The sequence below is a fragment of the Rattus norvegicus genome, chromosome 4 (genome assembly GCF_036323735.1).
Source record: "Rattus norvegicus strain BN/NHsdMcwi chromosome 4, GRCr8, whole genome shotgun sequence".
In the NCBI taxonomy this organism is placed as follows: Eukaryota; Metazoa; Chordata; class Mammalia; order Rodentia; family Muridae; genus Rattus; species Rattus norvegicus.
In genome coordinates this window covers 100,466,570-100,473,486 of record NC_086022.1, presented here as the reverse complement: position 1 = coordinate 100,473,486, position 6,917 = coordinate 100,466,570, and the positions used below count along the sequence as shown (strand labels likewise).

General features: G+C 37.2%; 1 pseudogene; it reads right to left on the bottom strand.

Annotated features, from left to right (window-relative positions):
- Nucleotides 1-2,277: 2,277 nt before the first annotated feature.
- Igkvl-ps6 (immunoglobulin kappa variable like, pseudogene 6) lies at nt 2,278-2,909 on the bottom strand (annotated as a pseudogene).
- Nucleotides 2,910-6,917: the final 4,008 nt, after the last annotated feature.

The following is a 6,917-nucleotide window of genomic DNA, read 5'->3' as shown; positions in this document are numbered from 1 at the left end:
TGAGTGTGAATTAGATGGTGAAGCATTAAAACCAATTTATCAAAAAGTATGTTTTGTGGAATATTGACAAACCGTAAATATAGAAGCTGACATTTTACACATGTAGCCTAAAGCTTCCACCAAATTCAGGGTCTTATTTTGTCATAATTCAAACAGATTGGGAAGACTTTGATCATACATTTAAAAATGAATTATTTGTATCTCATGGAGGTTCATTCTGTGTTTAGATGAAGACAATACACACACACGTTTGTGTGTGTGTGTGTGTGTGTGTGTGTGTGTGTGAGTGCGTGTGTGTGTGCTTTAAAAGCATTTAAAGGCAAAAATTATGTGGAATTGTCTTTTTGTTGAAAAATCTGGACATAAATTTGTTCCATTTTTGTTTGTTTTTTTGTTTGTTCACTTTACATCCAGATCACTGTTCCCTGTCCTGGTCATTCGGACACACAGCCCCCCTCTCATTCTCTTCTATTCCATTCCTTCCATTTATCACCCTATTCTCATACATTAAGTCTCTGCAGCAGTAGGCATATCCTCTCCTATTGAGACCAGACAAGGTAGCACAATTATGGAAACAGAATACACAAGTTGACACCAATTTAGGGAATGTTCCCATTCCAGTTGTTGGGGAAACCGCATGTAGACTAAGCTGAACATCTGCTGCAGGTGAGCAGGGTTCTAGCCATTCAGGCTCTTTGGTTACTGGTTCAGTTTATGAGAGTTCCCAAGTTAGATTATTTTACTCTGTTGGTCTTCTTTTGGAGTTCTTATGACTTCCCTGAAGGTCAGTCAATCCCTCCCCAAACTCTTTCAAAAGTCTCCCTGTGCTATGTTCAGTGTTTTGCTGAGACTCTCTGCATCTGCTTTTGTCTGCTGCTGCTGGGTGGAGCCTCTCAAAAGGCAGTAATGCTAGGCTCCGTCATGCCTGTCCTTTTGATCCTGGTTTACCTCACTCAGGAAAACATTTTCTAGTTCCATTCATTTGCCTTCAAAATTCATGATGTCCTTGTATTTAATAGCTGGCTAGAATTCTGTTTCATAAATGAACCACAGTTTCTGTATCCATTCTTTGGTTGTGGGCCATCTTTACTGTTTCCAGTTTCGTTCTAATACACTTAAAGCTTCTATGAACATAGTGCAGCACATGCCCCTGTGGTATGGTGGAGCATATATTGGGTGCATGCCCTGGAATTGTACAGCTGGATCTTCTAGCAGAACTGTTTCTGATTTTGTGCAAAATAATCATATTGATTACCAGAGTGGTTGGACAAGTTTGGACTAAATTAAAATTCATTCAATTGTAAAGCTTTTGAAAAGCAAAGAACACTATCAGTAGAACAAAACAGCAATCTACAGGTTGGGAAAATATCTTCACAAACCTGACATCAAACACAGAATGTCCAGAAAATATAAAGAACTAAAGATGTTGACACCAATAAACCAAGCTACCCAATTTAAATCTTGGGTACAGAGATAAAAAGAATTCTCAACAGAGGAATCCTGAATACTTGAAAAGCACTTAATGAAATGATCAGGGTTCTTAGTCATCAAGGAAATGCAAATGAAAGTAACCCTGATATTTCATCTTGCACTGGTCAGAATGCCTAAGATCAAAAACTTAAGTGACAGTTCATGCTGGTTAGGATGGCAAGCAAGAGGAGTACTTGGTTACTACACTTGTTTAGTAAAAGCTTAAAAAAAAGAATTGGTGCTAAAATAAAAATTTACAGGTAAAAATTATTTTACCAAACATATAAACATTTCTAATAGATCTACTCAAATGGAAGGGCAATTATTAATTGTAAAATATATTGCCAGTCTTATATTATAGAAGACAAAGAAGGTTGTAAAATCCACTAGTCCCTTTAGGCAGGTTCTTGGTTAGAGTAAAATTTACATGAAGACAAGAATTCCTAAAGGCCACTGAAAGCATCAAACCATAATACTGATGTTTGAAAACAGGTCTTGAGACCACATACACTTCAAATCTTTGACATGCAACTAAGATCCGATTTCAAAATGAACACCAGAGTTCTGTCTGTCTTAAGCTTCAACATTGCATACCTCTATTTTGTATCTCCCAGAAGCCATTCAATAGCTTTTCTGGAAATATCACTTAGATTCCTCAAGTACAATGAAGGCAACAGTTCATGAATTCTGCAGAGATTAAGTAATGTTTGTACTGCTGAAGCATACAGGGTACAGAGGAATCTCATGGGACTCTGATGCCCAAACCATTCAAATTGTTCAATGCCTGGCTATATCTGAGACATTATGTCAGTAATGGAACCAAAAGAACAGCTGTGAAAACCCAACCTCACACATCTGCATCTCTGGGTGGTTTATGTTATGGTTCGTATCACCGTGGGACCCACTGTTATGCTGAAAGCAGAAATATGTGGCAACATCTTCAGGCTGCAGGCTGCTGATGGTAAGTGTGAAATCAGTACCAGATCAACTGCCACTGAACCTTGATGGGATTCCCGTATGCAAACTGTTTGTATTATATATCAGGAGTTTGGGAGCTTCACCAAGCTTTTGCTGGTACCAGTCTAAGTACTTGTTAATATTCTGACTTGCTTTGCAGTTGATAGTGACTCTGTCTCCCACAGATGCAGACAGGAATGAAGGAGACTGGGTCATCTGGATGTCACATCTCATGGCTGATATTGGAAATACACATCAAACACATACTGTTAATAACATGAAAAACATAACTTTTCAAAGTACCAGGCACACTTCTGAAAGTGTTTTTGATATTGTGCATCTTACCTGGGAGCCAGAGCAGCAGCAGCCCTAAGAGTTGAACTGGAGCCATCATGACTGGCCTGTGTCCTGTCTGGGACTGAAGACCAAAGTGTGCAGATTGTCTAATAAGAAGGCATACTTAAGTGGACTGTGTTCCTCAGATATGCAAATCATGCAGTCTGGCACAGCTGCTTGGCTGACTTGCTTCTGTCATTTAATAAAGACCTGATGTCTCTGCCATACTTACAAGGAAAGTTGGGATGTATAGATTTTTCTGACAGGAAATGTGATTATTTCTCTTGAGAAAGAGAAGAACATTGTCAGGTCAGGCTCCTGTAAAGAGTATATTATGTTCATTATAATTTTCTGCCATGCTTTCCTCAAGAGAGCTCCAACTCATACAGTAACTGTTCACTATGACACAGTCCTAAACCTGAAAATGTCTAGAAAACAGTACTTAGGTCCCTTTATATGTGCCTGGCAAAGCTATTGGAAACACAGTGTCTTCCCTTTCGTTCCCCTTCCCTGATCCTCTTAATATGAAGTAGAAAACATACAGAAAAAGCAAAAACTCAATACTTGATGTACAGGAAAACACAAGAATGTGATTCTTAAGTATCAGGTCCTGCATTCACTATATTCTCAATATATAAAGCTGATATGACTGTCTGCATTCCTGACTGGTCTGAATTATGCATTACTGCTTCTCATCTTGTGGGTGATCTTTCTCTAATGATGTCTCAGATCATTACGCCTATCATCTCTCACAGTTTTTGACCCTAAATATTATCACAAGCAGCAGCCCTTACTCTGCTATGTGTTCATTCAGACTTTAAACGATTCATGGTCCTTAAAAATCATTAACATATTTTCACTTCCTTCTGCTATTATATATATATATATATATATTATATATTATATATATAAACAAACTTTATTTGATTCATATCAAAATAGTTTACATATTACATAGAACATAATAGGGATTAGAGATAGTTTTAAAGACATAAACTTGGTAGAATTTCTGATTAGAGACGTATACACTAACACCCCCTCCATGTTTCTAAGTGAGTCAGTGAAACTAATTTTTTTTCCAGTGACTGATGATGTCTAATACCTCAAAGGAGTAATAGAAAATAAATGCATATGGAAGGGATATACAGTAGTTGATACATCCATACACACACATTTAAATTCACATACCAAAATATTATATTTCAGTCCTAAGCATAGTATACAGTTATTTCCAAACTTTCAGATGTGAAAAGATAAAATAGCAGTAGTCCTTAGAGCAATTCATCTTGCCCTTTGGGTTCTATAGACTTCAATTTGCTTCGGACTCCATGACCATAGAGCAAATGATACAGGGAAGACTGAGTGGCTTGAAGATTGAATGTTTGATGAAAGTCCCATTTCGTCTGTCATACCCATTAAACTCACAGAAGAGAGGAAATAGCTCCCTGAAAATATAAAAAGTGATCAGTGACTGACCTATGTTCACATAGAGGGTAGACTAATCCTCAGAGTGTTCTTTCTTCACCGTAAGCCATATCTTTATTTCTACATAATCAAGGAAGCTGGGCCATACAAGTACCTTCAGAGAAGCCAGGTAGAGCATGTGGCTCCAGGCAAACAGAACACTGATGTGCACATATGGAAGCCTCTGCTTGGAGTCCTCAGTAGGACTTGTAGAATTTGTTCTTTCTCTGATATGAAGATGAAGATCCTTGATCCTTTTTCTCCTGCAGCTCTCAGTGACTGAGCTTCTAGTATAGATTTAAAAGAAGCAAGACTCGATAGGACGAATCTGCAGCACTGGATATATTTATACTATCATCAGGTATGTGGTAAATACAGATTCTTTTTGATTAACATATGTAAAATTAAATACATCTGTATAGAATGTATAGAATAAACTATATAAATTTGTTGAATAGAAAAACTTTTTTGTCAAAGATATGGCTCACTGAATAAAGGCACTTATTGCTTTAAAGAGGATCTATTTTTGTTTTCTAGTGTCCTAACATGACTAAAAACATGATAATTTTAGATCTACAATATTTGATGGCCACTTCTAACTACCAGTAGCAACAGATATGTACTTGTCTCAACAGCATACATGCATCCAGGACACACATACACATAAACAGAAAATAAAGTAGAGCTAACCAGGGTAGAATACCAGAGGAAAGAGAGACAGGTCAGAATGTAGTGTGATAAGATCACTATTGATTATTTATTATTACTGGTTAGAAAACAGGTTGTTTTTTCACCAAAATTGTTTTTTAACATTAGAATGAAGGGACGTGGTATAATATGCAGGAGGGGATGAAGGAAGAGGTGAATAGTGCCATGGGTTGATCCTCCACCCATTGCCTATACAGGAAGAAATAGAATGCAAGACAGTGTTTGGCAAGTGAAGAATGTAAAATGGAAAAGAATATATCTTTAGTTCCACAGTGAAAGTACAGAAAGCCTGATGATACCCACCAGAGGAAGTTCAGACATTTTGAACAGAGAAACATTCCAGGATCTAATGCAGAAAAGCTGGAAGTTAAGAGTCTGAGTAATAAACCTGGAACCTGGCAAATTAATAGATATATAGGGTCAAGCCAGATCAATCCAATGGGAAGAGTCAGCTAAACTCTTCAGAAGAACACAAAAGCCACACCCTTAATGGCTTCACTGAAACATCTACTTGCTTAATACTGGACAACCATTCTTATTAAAAATTCTTTCAGTGATGCATAAAGTCCTGTACAAGGTTGAGCAGGCTGCAGAAAAAGTTGCCACCTCCTGGCCATGGATCTTTTTTACAGGAGTCTTCAGTCATGCTCTTCTATTTTAAGGTAGTGTGAAACTCATTCTTTCACAATTTCAAATTACGCAAGACCATGGACTTCACACATTGAAGGGAGAACCATAGTTTATTAGAAGGAGTTGCTGAGACAAAGATGCCCTGACGCATTACCTGAGAAAGAGCTTTTTGTTCCAACGGAGAGCACTATGAACAGGTTAGTAAATGTGCTGGGTAATAATATTAACAATAATAACGTGACAAGTCTTAAGGTTTTTTGCTGTAGGAATAAAGAGCTATCCCATATTCTCCATCTCTGAAGTAGTCAAGAACCCAAGATGACAAGGAGCATCCATGCTCAGTAGGTAAAAGGCTTAGAAACTGATCAATACATCTGATGGCACTAAAAAGGGAAGTTCTCCTGGTTTAATCTCCTTAAAAAGTTTTAGCTGAATTGACAGGTGGTTTTTTGCATGAATTTGCTTGATCGCAAAAGTGAACAAAGATTTGAACCACAAGAGCCTAAGAGATTCAACATTGGCACATATATTGTGTACAATGCCTCAATTAATAGCTTACAGCTTAAATTATTATATTTGGACAGATAATCGTAGTTAAAGAACCTATTATGTTGTATGCTTCAACATTAGCATATATATTGTTCGAAGGATTTAGGGAAACTTCACTTTATTTTTCATTCAGTGGATAAGGTACATTCCTAGGACATTCTTTAAAAATTTTAAGAGGTAGATTATCATAGTTCTAGCAGATAATTGCTGGCTCATTGTATATACTGGATATTTGTCTTCTATCAGATGTAGGATTGGTAAAGATCTCTCCAAATCTGTTGCATGGTGTTTTGTCTTAATGACAGTGTCTTTTGCCTTACAGAAACTTTGCAATTTTATGAGGTCCCATTTGTTTACTGTTGATCTTAGAGCATAAACCATTAATGCTCTGTTCAGGAAATTTTCTCCAGTGCCCATGTGTTCGAGACTCTTCCAAATTTCTGTTGTATTACATTCAGTAAATGTGGTTTTATGTGGAGGTCCTTGATACACTTGTACTTCAGCTTTGTACAAAACAATCAGAATGGATTGATTTGCATGCTCAACACAACTTGAACCATCATCATGTGTTGAAAATGCTATCATTTTTCAATTGGATGGTTTTAGTTCCTTTATCAAACATCAGTGGCCATAGATGTGTAGCTCCTTTCTGGATCTTCAATTCTAACTCTTTGATCCACCTGCCTGCCTCTGTAGCAATAACATGCAATTTTCATCATTATTGCTCTGTTATACAGCTTGAGGTCAGGAATGGTGTTTCCCCCAGAAGTTCTTTTATTGTTGAGGGTAGTTTTCACTATCCT